The following is a 12,617-nucleotide window of genomic DNA, read 5'->3' on the forward strand; positions in this document are numbered from 1 at the left end:
TTTTCTGCAAATAATACCCTATTAAGCAATAGTTTATTTTTATTTTTATGTAATTTTGGAACCTTGCGGAGTTTTTATAATTAATAAGGGACCATGAGAATATCTTTTTCAATTTTTAATTTCAAGTAGAAAATTCAGAGCAGTCTAGCTCGATGATATAATTCGAACTTTCGATAAAAAAATAACTAACTTACATTACAGCTAGGAAGCTGCAACTTTTATGGTTAAAAGAACAACTTAAGAGGATGTCACAAAAATAAAAAATGCTTTAAAAAAGTTATCCAAAAAATAATGAAACATAATTAATCCACTAATCCTGTATACCTCGGTATTATAAACTGCACCTTTAGTTTACCTATAAATAATGAAATATCAAGCAACAATGTCCCTTGTAGCAGGGCCGGTAGGGTCACCTACATTCTATTTTCATTGCTATTGATTTTCCCAGGAGTCCACATCCGTCGTTCTGGCGCCTAAAAGTTATTTTTCTATTGAAAATGGTCCAACGAGGATTAGTTCTCTGTGACTCGGCTAGGGGATTAGGGAGGGGGAAACACAGCCATAAAATGAAATTACTGTGATGTTTTGTTTACCCCTAGTTGTTAAGGGTGGGATATTCTGTTGCCTCGATTGCCCCCAATACACGACCATTAGGTAGGTACTTTATTTATTTTTATTTTATTTATTGAATTACAGGTAATAATTAATACATTAAAAACAAGCTTACCTAAAGATACTTCAATAATCCTCCTCCTTGTGGTGTTGTTAAATCCAAGAATGCTCATAGGTATTTATGAATCAAATAGTTGCTATTTAAGACAAATTTTTGCATGCCAGTGAATATTTTAATTTTTTAAATAACAATACAAACTCGGGTTAGACTAATTCTAATTCGTTGTGAATTAGAATTAGTCTAACCCGGGAATCAAATAAATTCGTTGAACGCATTTTGAATAGTTTTTTTTTAAATTTGTAGACTTAATTCAAGGAAAATTAAATATTCTAAAAAATACTGTTGGTATTTTAACCTCCAATGTAGGAGTAGGACACCTAGTTAAACCTACACCTACAATACAATATATAAGTTAATTATTAGATACTAAAGTAGGTAATGTAACTCTGTTTCGTTTAAATTAGTTAAGTAATTAGTAACTTTCTGCCAGTAACACTCGCTGCTACAGATAAACCTAGTGGTTTTCGATAGTGGCTAGATATAATTAAGTAAAAACATGTAAATGGGATTAATAAATGATTTAAAAAAGGTACCTCCACTTAACAATACAAATCAATCTAAAACAGCGCGTGAACTAATTTAAAAAGGTCATTCCCATATTTTATTTAAAAAGGTGATTCCCACATTTCACGACACTTCCAGCCAGTGACCGCCCTATTTCACTTACGAAGAAACAAATTGAAAATTGCAGCCGAGGCCTAATCTCCCCGCTTTCCTCTTCCGTCTGAGGCTGAGGGAGGAAACTCAATAAAAACTGTAGCTTACTTCATAAAAAGTACATTTTCAATTCCTTCTCGGATCTCCATAATGTCTGCAACTAAATCCATTTGTGAGAACTTCACCTTCGTGTTACTACTTTACTAGCGAGTTGAGTCGTTTACTTTAGATAGGTTTATGTAAGTACATGTACATATACATACTTCGAAAGAATCTGGCAGTTACTAACCTTGAAGCTTAGCATAAGAACTGCCTGAATCTGTTTTTATTAGGTATTATTATTCAACTAGCTGTTCCCGCGAGCGTCGCTTCACCTTAAAAAGTTTTCCCGTGGGAATTCCGCGATAAAAAGTAGCCTATATTCTTTTCCAGGGTCTAGACCATCTGTATACCAAATTTCATTCAAATCCGTTCAGTTGATTTGGCGTGAAAGAGTAACAGACAGACAGACAGACAGACACATGCAGTTACTTTCGCATTTATAATATTAGTTAGGGTTGAAGGTGTAAAATCTCAGACTGTGTCAAATGTATACATTTAGACTATTTTAGACCTTGGCAGACCTTCGTTAATGATTCATTCCTTCATTTTCTCCTCTTAACCTAATGCACTTGACATAAGAAATGGAAAGTTAGTTATAAAGGCGATTCACTAACGGATAACACATATTGTTCTCCGACGTATCAGAAACTACATTTCTTGTGCTATTGTTACGTAAATAAGGTTACAGTTGCTATTAAACCCTTACAAGCGTGAAGAGGAGACGGCCTACGGAGGATATACGGGTAAATCAGTACATAGTACATACATAATTAGATATGATAAAAGAGGATAAATATGTATTTAGGATCGGCCATGCTGCTTTTAATTTTACGTTGAAGTCATGAGTTTAATTTACTATTGATATCAGTTATTGGTATCTATAATTATAATCACACTATCCTATTAGTGTTACATGTTTTAATATTATCAATTACCGCGATAATTATTGGGATATCACGGTAGTGCGGCCCCAGCAATATGCATCAATGTGTTGTTTTAATTTAATTTAATTTTCTTTATTAGGAAACATACAGCTTTATAATATTTTTCACTTATAAACTTACATTAAGTTCATAACTTCATACACAAGCCAATGTTTCACAAAGAATTGTTTTATACAAGAAGTTGAAGGTTCTCCGCCGATTCTCCCCAACCTCCCCTGGCTCGATGCAATTATCAAACGGTTATGCAACGGTGTCTTCAGGGGAACAGAGCTGTTCCGTGGCCAACCAGCCATGGTATACTCCTACCAGTACCAAGAGTGGGTTTTCATATTCTAAGTAGACAGTATTAGGTATGTTACATATGGACAAGCGAAAGCTAAAGATCGCATCCAGTGGCGTTTTTTGGGAGCGGCCTACGTCCAGCAGTGGACTGCTATAGGCTGATGATGATGACATATGGACGTTTGCCGTAAGAAAATGTCTTCGTTTTCATGTGTATATTAGTGTCTTATCGCGATCTTCGTTCTGATTTTCGTTTGACTTCGCAATAAGGCCAAGTCATCTACCCTTCGGTCTTCATTTTCATGTGGCAGCTGATTTTACCTAGTATGTACTTGTATATGACGCAGGCGTCTGGTTGGTCATCCAATAAACGCGTTTGTGATTCAACCAAAAAAGAGATTCAACCAGATGCCTGCGACATATACACTGAGGTCTCCATATAATAAATTTTCGTTGTGAGCATATTTAGACAAAATAACGTGATAGCAACTTTTTTAGACCATAAAATGAATTCCTGTTTAAAAGTGATGTTTAGTTAACTGTGTTTATCACACGAAAATCGCCCTTCTTGTAATATTAATTCCAATTTATAAACTAAAACACCTGATCCAAGAGGCAGCCTTAACAAGTGTTAACAACTATAGTTCCAAAAATGACTAATGAAGGAAACATAAATTACCTACCTAGTTAAGTTTCACACTAGCAGAAGTACCTACTTATACAATAAAGGTATCTAATTACATATGTGAATAAAAAGTAGGAATTTGGATTTCGTGCGGAAAATCGAACTGCAGTCGCATAAACTATTAGAACTAAACGATATCCAACTTAGTAACTTACTTCCTGCATGGGGAGTGCAAGTTTTTACTACGTTCGAGTAGTGGCGATTGTATTACACGAATTTGTATGAGAGGTATGAGAGACTTTTCACCGCGTTTGCAGTTAGCCTCACATCATACAAATTCGAATCGATTTTCACCAACCTACATTTAGCCTTAGCCCTATGTGTACGTTGTGTTGTGTTACCTACATTACTTATTATATTTGCATTATGTAAACAGTCGTAGTTATCTAGTTATATCGCGGAAACTATTCTATTGATTTTTGTAATTTTTGTTATTTTTTTTAAATAGGAACATAACAGGCCACATACTACTCGTACAAGTACTACAAGGTTTTGTTTCATTATGAGTAGGTACCTACAAGTAATTTTCTAGTATTTTTACCAACGAATAGAAAGGTAATCTTTGTTTTTACATGGTGTTAATTTAAGTGACAGAGTTGAGGATAATTTTATGATGGTACATATATTTGAGACGTAACCATTAAACAAGTACCCTCATACTTTTCACAATATTTTCATATTTTATTTTCATACGAACGGCACTGAGAAACTCTGTCATCCTGTCGGCAGCACCACCTCATTTTAAAACTACCGCCTGATATTCAGAGGGACCTACCCATCTATAAAAGTATACAGGGTGTTGCAATTTCTACATACAAAAGTTAACTTTTTAGTTAATGAACTGTTTTGTCTCTCTCTAACTCAAGACAAATTGTTTTATGAGTTTATGACAGACAGGGATCAAACAGTTCAATAGCTAAAACGTGCTATAACTTTTCTATGAATACGGGTTAGTCTATAAGTAAGTACCTATGTTTTTGTATGTTTGATTTATGTGGTGTTCGATAAAGTAAATTCTTTTCTATTCATGCTCAGCAATAACGAAATAACACTGAAAAGAATAAATTACCTAAATTACCGTCCAGATTAGGAGACGTTTTGGGGTCAATATAGTTACCTACATTGACCCCAAAACCTTTCCTAAAGTAATTTCATTACGGGAAATTGTTTGTAAGAGACCCACATAGCTACAATACATACCTACATTCATTAGTTGGACCACAGGGATGCTGAATGGCGCTAATGTGTGTACGCTGTACGGTAAATAAATAAGTACTTAACTTAGGTAGGTAGGTACAAAGAAAAGAAAGATAATTTAAGTTGGTTGGTACTTACTTATTATATGATTCTACCTAAGCCGGATCAGGGTTTATGATCGTGGGGTGTAAGTAAAAACATAGAATAACAAGTATAGTGCCACAAACTTATCTGTTCCGGTGAGAGCGAACTAAATTGATCCATATCTCATTACTTACTAATGAATTGTATATTGTAAAAGATTATATGGGTTTATTAACACCGCAAGAGCGAATTAACAATACAAGCAAACTTAAAATCTTATAGAATTAAGAAATATTAGTCATTTATGTGAGCTGTCACCGGAACAGAAAAGTTTGTGGCACTATACTTACTTATTATATGATTCTACCTAAGCCGGATCAGGGTTTATGATCGTGGGGTGTAAGTAAAATCATAGAATAACAAAGTACCTACGCTAGTAGGTACTCGTTATTCTATGGTAAAAATAAGACATTCAGATTGATTGTCAGTCACTGACTTCTTAGTGCGCCGGATGTAACCTTTAATAAATAATAAATAAATAAATAAGCCATTTATTTCCAAATGCTTACAATGTAGTTTACACTTGATTTAAACTAAATAAAACATACATTTCAAATAATTAATTCACTAATGGTAATAGTAATATCACAATGAGATTAAATAATTATTATCTAATTAAATGTTCTATTAATAATAACTAATTAAATAACATGCATTCATACATAAATAATTTTAAAATGTCCGTGAAAATTGTATTGTGCATGCATAATACAATATCAAATAAAATAAGTGTATAATTAAACTACTTAATGATTATTTTTCATTTGGGCACCCAAAATTGGATAAAGGCCTCCTCCATGTCAAGCCATTCTTTTCGGATGTAAACTTTAGAATAATAAAAAAACAAGTTAGATCATATACCTATGCGCTATTAGTCACGGGTAACAACATGGCTAAATTGAAATTAGACCATTTTATTGGTATCCAATAATGTTTTCCTATTTTTCTCTTTACCGCCATCTGTTCACATAGCACAAAACTACAATGGACTTATTGATCCACCACTACAGACATTAGAGTTACAGTAGGTCTACATTCGGTACGCAGCGACACTAGAAGTTTGGACCGTTACCACTAGATGTCACTGCAACAGTACCGATCGATTGGGGTTTATTATAGATATAGTGCATATAAATTATTATTAGGTACTTACTTATTATAGTTTTTACAGCGTTTCCATGAACAACAAACTTCCACTTTAATATAAGTAAAATAAAATTAAGTAAATACTTACCGTCATCGACAGAAAATCGTATTATACTTACTTACCTACCTACTTAAGTACATATTTTTATTAGTTACGGCATAGAATTATAACTAGTCCTCGTATATTTTTTGGCCGCGAATTAATATTCGTCTAATAAGTATGACTTTTCTATGAAAATACGTTTTAAAATTCGCAACAAGTATTCGAATACTCCGAGGAACGTTAATTAGATATTGGTAGCTATCTAGCTATAAGTAGTTCTGTACAAACACGCCGCCGCTAAGGTAACGTTACACTAACACCGGCCAGTATGTTGACTAGCAACACTTATGACACCTAGGTCACCTAGGTAATAAATCATCTCACACCTTCTCAGCCCTTTGTAATCTTATATAGTAGATAAATAATGGTGTTATTGCAATATCGAATATTCATGTGTTTTTATTATTTTTATGTGACAGTTTACATGTAGTGTAAGGAAGTTAGACAATCGTAAGATTTGGCTTATCATTTTATTTAGTTCCTCACAGTAAATAGGTACCACCTTACCTACCTACCTACATAAAAATCACAAAAATTGAATACTGTTACAACACAAACCATGACGAATGAATTCATAAGAAAGTGCTAGTAAAGCTAAGTACTTAATTAAAATTCCCGCAATATATCACATAATACACAACAAAGTCAATTCGTCTTGGACCATTTACGGACAAGTTCAGTGTTAGGCCTGGGTCTCCTATTTACGCCGTGGGTCGCGACCAGCGTCACTCCGTAGGCCGCGTCACGATGCTCACTATAGAAATGTACTGATGCGGTCTCCCTCACACGCCGACGTTGGCGCGTAGACATAATGAGCATTGTGACGCGGCCTACGGAGTGACACTGGACGCGAACTACGGCGCGTAATAGGAGACCCGGGCCTTAGCAATTACTCATAATCAAATTACATATATGCACATTTGACTACACAGTCCACTAACTTCTAATAGATAGGCAGCCTAACGTCTTCACGGAGTTTCATAAGTAACGGATCATTAACACCAAGAAATAATGTAATAAGGACATCTGTTGTGGAGAAAACATAATTCCTTTTAAGTATAATGGTAGTGACGGTCCCAAACATAGCGTGCTAAAGCCGTTCTTCATTCATCATTATCATCACAACCCATCACGTCCCCACTGCCAGGGCTCGAGTCTCCTTCCAATGAAGGAAGGGTTCCAGGCTTAGTCCACCACGCTGGACTAGTGCGGGTTGGTGGACCCCAACACAAACAAGCTTGTGCTGAGCGAGTTGTCGGGTAAGTGTGCAGCCCGACTGTCAGATTTTTTCAAGCCGTCCAAAGGCCTCTGACTAGGCTTAACGATTGCTGCCGAAATAGCAGCCGGGACCCACGGCTTAACGTGCCGTTCTTCATTAATATGCACAAATAAATAGAGCAACAGCATAATTCTGAAGAAACCTTCTTGCATTTCGGATTAGGATACTTAACAATTTCCGGTATCAGAAGGACCTCATTGATCTTCTACAAGCTGACCTCTCTGTCAGAGTAGGTATTTGTAGGTAGGTAATAATAATTCTGTTTTGTTATGCTTAGGATGATCAGAAATGTAAGTTAACGTAAAATTATTATGTAGATTACAAACAATAAAAATAAAATTTAAGATGATTCTAAAACAGTACGTATTTTCGCAATCTATGCACCGTTTTTTTCTATCTTTGTAAACTAATATGCATATACTTAAAAAAAGTTAATGAGACTACAATGTTGCTTGTAACCAAACCCTTAGCTCGTACGATAATAATTACAACTACCAACATAATTATAATTACCACTCCACTAATGTTAACAGTAAAGCGCTTGAGCACGCAAAATCCATAAAGGCATCGGGTATCGTCTTGCAAAAACGTCCCACATCGAATTTGCAAGTCAAATACTGTATAATTAAATACAAAACCGTTTAGCACACTCATAAGGGACAGGACGATTCACCTGGTCCCCGCACGTGGCAATCAAGTCCTTTCCGGTACCATCCTTTCAACCTCCCCCTTAAGAAAGAAAGGAATTAAGGCGAAGATACACATTTACGCAGGCCCGTAAAATTAAAGAGTTGCGAGCATGCTTCTTGCTTGCTTTACACGGTATGATAGATAGAGTACACTTTTGTGCACCGAGAAAAGCTTAAAACTTAATTAGGGTTTAAAAGGCGGTCTTATCGCTTATAGCGATCTCTGGCAACCTTTGGATAGAACGACGAAGAGACATAATAAGGGTACAGTGCACTTACTAAAAATGCAATGGTAAGCTTGCCAGATACGAGCATGCCAGTTAGGGTATACACAATGATCGTATTACACAATGATAGCACGAGCAAGAATCTGGTATTCGTGTCTGCCAGCCATAGACATGTGTATCGCCTCCTTAACGTCGGCAGGCCCAAGGCGCATAAAGCCCTTACGTCCTTTCAAAACAGAAGGCCCAATTAGCACCGTACCGGTTTATTTTTCTTGTATTACAAAGGCGCGTGGCAGGAAATGGCTATTCGGTCGAGCGTGCAGTTATTACAGGAGCAGTTTTTGTTGTTCCTACAAATATGAATGGCAAGTTAGAAAATATAACAAGTTTTAGGGATTCAGCTGGACATAGCTTTGACAAAGTAACCGTAATGTCGCTAGAGTTGTAAATATTTCACTTTAGATTTAATAATTACCTTTACGCATTAATACAGTCATTAGTAGACTAGATTTTGTATCTTAAAATAATTGTCGGTATCGTAAAATAATAGGTATCTTTAAGTATTTGTTAAATTGGCAATGTATTTAAAACGACGCTGTTTTTACTGGAATAATTATTAGTTGATGACAAACCTAAGGTAAGTTAAATGAGGATAATAAATGAAACGGAAAGATTTATGGAATCAATCAATAACATTCACGTCACAGCGTCAATACATCCAATTAGTATCATGTGGCATTGGTTGAATTATTGTGTTGATTGAACTGCAGTAAATCGTTCATGATTTTGTTTCTCCGCGAAAAATAAATTCGTTTGCTTTGAATGAACGTATACATATGAACAAGATACAGTGACACATACAAAAACAAAGCTAAATACTGTCCGCATACTCACATTAAGGCCCTGTTTCACAATGTCTGGTTAGTGGCTACCTGTGAGATAAAATACATGCTGTCACTGTCTGTTATTACTTTTTTGACAGTGACAGCATGTATTTTATCCGACAGGTAGTCACTAACCAGACATTGTGAAACAGGCCCTTAGTCTACATAGTACATATTTACCTAAATTTTGTTACCATTATTTATGGCTGTGTAAAGCGGAGCAGCACTATCCTTTGTGTCACGCGTTGCCTTTTATCGATGTTGCTATAAATTTAATTATTTACGATAACGTTGAAATCTGCCGCTCGATAAATTTTCAAACTGAGCGCGTGCTCTGAATAGAAGCTCACATTTTATGGACCTCAAATTTTGATAACAATAATAAAATTTCAACAAAATTTTGGCAGACTAAGTAAGTATTTAGGTAGTTTAGTTTGCATACCATTAGTTGTATAAGTCGGTATCTATATTGATATAAAAACTTCACAGCTGCATTATTCAAAATTAAAACAGTTCATTAAATTAAATAACTTTCCGTTTTTATAACATTTATTTTTGACATGCGTTAACAACGCGACATGAAATAAAAGTATGCAAATAAAAATAATTTATTCATCCCATTTCTAAACAAGGCCCTTTGCGGTGGGCTAGCCTCGCCACTAAACGAGAAATCGCAAACACTCGAAGCAAAAAATATTCAAAAATATTGTATTGAGGTGGGGAAAAAAATAAAAAAGGAAGGGTTCGAATTTTAGATGGTGTTAAGATACGAGATACATCACATTAATAAAGATTTAATGAAAGGTGACAGCTTCAAAGTGATAATTATAATCTTGACTTGAAACTGTTAAATGTACCTTCTTACGAGTATCTACTCGTAATATTGTAATTAGATGATGGCAGTCTCTACGGTTCATCATTTTTAAATAATGGTGATGAAAATCTCGAGACGATTTATCTGATAAGTTACACGAATGTTTGCCCTGTGCGGTTTAGCCAAAGACTCTTCAGAGAGAGATTAGAGTAAGAGATAGTCTTCCTGAAATCCTAAATAATGTTGCTAGGTATCTACCTAGATTTATTATAATCTTTTTCTAATTAGAATTGAATATACCTATATTAACTGAATATATTAGTGAAAAAATTACTACATATATTGATGCCGTCGGATAATAATATGACAGATTCTAGCTTATTAACATAATTCGGGCCCAACACCACAGTTTTTAAATCACTTAGAAACCCCGTTAATCGAATCTAAGTTAGGGTCGCATAAAAAACGAACAGACATTTTTTTGCATTCTACCACTATTTTCAATGGAGCTAATAAATTTGAAGGGCCTATAAACCAAATTGTAACACTCGAATACGTAAAATGAAAGCAAACTTAAGCATTGACTGTCAGTATTGTGCTCTTTGTTTAAAAAGAAGGGGCGTAATATTTTTTTGTGCTCCGACGATATTTGATCACGCATCCATCCCTTTCTGCCCAACGAGACCGACAAAAAATACAAACAAACCTGGCAATGAAATGTTTTTTTTTTACTAAATTGGCATTTTTGTGGTTCTTAAGCAAAGTATGTAAGGGTTATTTTGAAACTACGGCTACAATACTGGATATGTGGATATGTACCAAATACATAGGTATGTGTTGTGTTTGCACTGTTGGTCGTGTTAATAAAATTGAACACGCTCTAGATAAATGATAGTTATTGTTGTTTTTGTTATTCTTCCATTGTCATTTGAAGGGGTGATTTTATTTTTTCATTCTTCCGTGAAAAATTAGTTGAAAATACTCGGTTGTCTCTGTAAAATTTCTTGATAATGATCAAATAAATAGGAAGAAATAATCGCACTGAATATTTTACTGATGATGATGTATACTTACTTACATAATATTATAGCTTAGTTTAGATTTTGAAAATAAAGATATGATGCATACCTATAAACCCCACCAATAAATAAATAAAATAAACCCATTAATTGATTATGATCTTTATTTTGATTCTTGCATAAAACACGAGTAAAATTTATTAATGTATAGTACATAGATATGTCATTTTTATTTATGCAAAGATTAGATTTATGAATGTGTGTATCTAAGACAAAAAAATTGCTCTTAAGGAACATTATTAATTTGGAAAATAAAACTCCTTACTCCTGCAAAATAATTAATGAACCCCTTTTCTATAATATTTAATTGTATAAATCCGCAGGTGGCTAACCTTTTGTAGCTACTCGTAAAACAAAACCTGCCTATAATTTGGAATAGTGAAAGAACATGAAGGTTACCCTAAATGTAACACTTGCCATTGAAATTTTACCTTTACGACACTCGTATTACGATCTGCACAAAGTCGTATATATATTCATACGATATATGTCTTACACTGTGCCCAGAGAAAAAGTGGAGTACAAAAGAAACATTCGCGGAATAAAGCAAAATTTTCGGATTACATTTTCTCACAATTAAAATTTATTGTAATTTCGCCCATTTATACTTTTGAAACGTGTTATTTTAATGCGTTCACCTGTGTTTATATTATACTCTATTTAAATTTTATTGCTTAGCTTTGTTAATGCCTTCGTGTGTGTTATTTTAATGCCTTTGTAAATTCTTATTCATATAAATAAGTATACCTAGATATTGTTAAATAATTGTAACATTATAATATAAACAATCATACATTTTTGTGGCATAATAATGGTAAAACTACAGATATATGATATAATGTATACCTACTTTAATAAATATAGAGGGTGATTGGTAAGTCGATGTAAACCTGTATTATGGGTACGGTCAGCTTCATAAGCAAAAGTAACAAACCGCCAATTAATGTTTGAATGAATAATATGTTTTGTGAGTTTGACAAGGTACAAAAATGCAAAGCTACTGAAGAATATACAGCACACTTCCTATCATACCCGAGTCCGCGTTGTTCTATGCTTCCAATACATAGGGGGCGGAATGGGCCTATTCTACTATCAAACGGACACATCCAAGTTCCAATGATTTGATAAGTAGTCAATGCAAATTAACATTCTCTGTCGTAACTACCTACCTACAGATGCATACTACGTTTCTCCATTATTATTTTTTACGACTGTATCATCAATCACTGAATGTGGATGCTACATTTCGACGGACAGATATTTTTGTGAATTTTTCATTTCTAGGGGAGACAGGGGCTGGTTGACTATAGGGGTAGGTAGACTAACTACCAAAAACTCGTTCGACGCAATAGCCTTCAGCCAACCAATGAGGCATGAGAGTTCCTCACCTCCCCCCGCACAGTCACCGGCGGTGCGGCGTGGCGCACCCACGGCGTTTGAGAGAAGGAGCGTAATATTGAAAAATAACACACGTAAGTAATTATTTTTGTCGTCACGTTAATTGTAATAATGCCTATTTATTCATGGTTACTGATTGCCAAAGTATTTATAAGGAATGTTTGATTCATGTTCTTTCTTTTATATATTATTCTATTTGATTTCCACGCAATTTTAAGGTTATGACACGTGCTTAAAAATTATAAGGTACCTCG

The 12,617-nt window shown here is 34.6% G+C and overlaps 1 protein-coding gene across 1 annotated transcript in view; it reads left to right on the plus strand.

Moving 5' to 3' along the window:
- LOC105388122 (rap1 GTPase-activating protein 1) overlaps positions 1-12,617 on the plus strand; it is a 210,387-nt gene that overhangs the window by 55,748 nt on the left and 142,022 nt on the right. The window lies entirely within an intron of this gene.

Source organism: Plutella xylostella, chromosome 3 (genome assembly GCF_932276165.1).
Source record: "Plutella xylostella chromosome 3, ilPluXylo3.1, whole genome shotgun sequence".
NCBI classification, from domain to species: domain Eukaryota; kingdom Metazoa; phylum Arthropoda; class Insecta; order Lepidoptera; family Plutellidae; genus Plutella; species Plutella xylostella.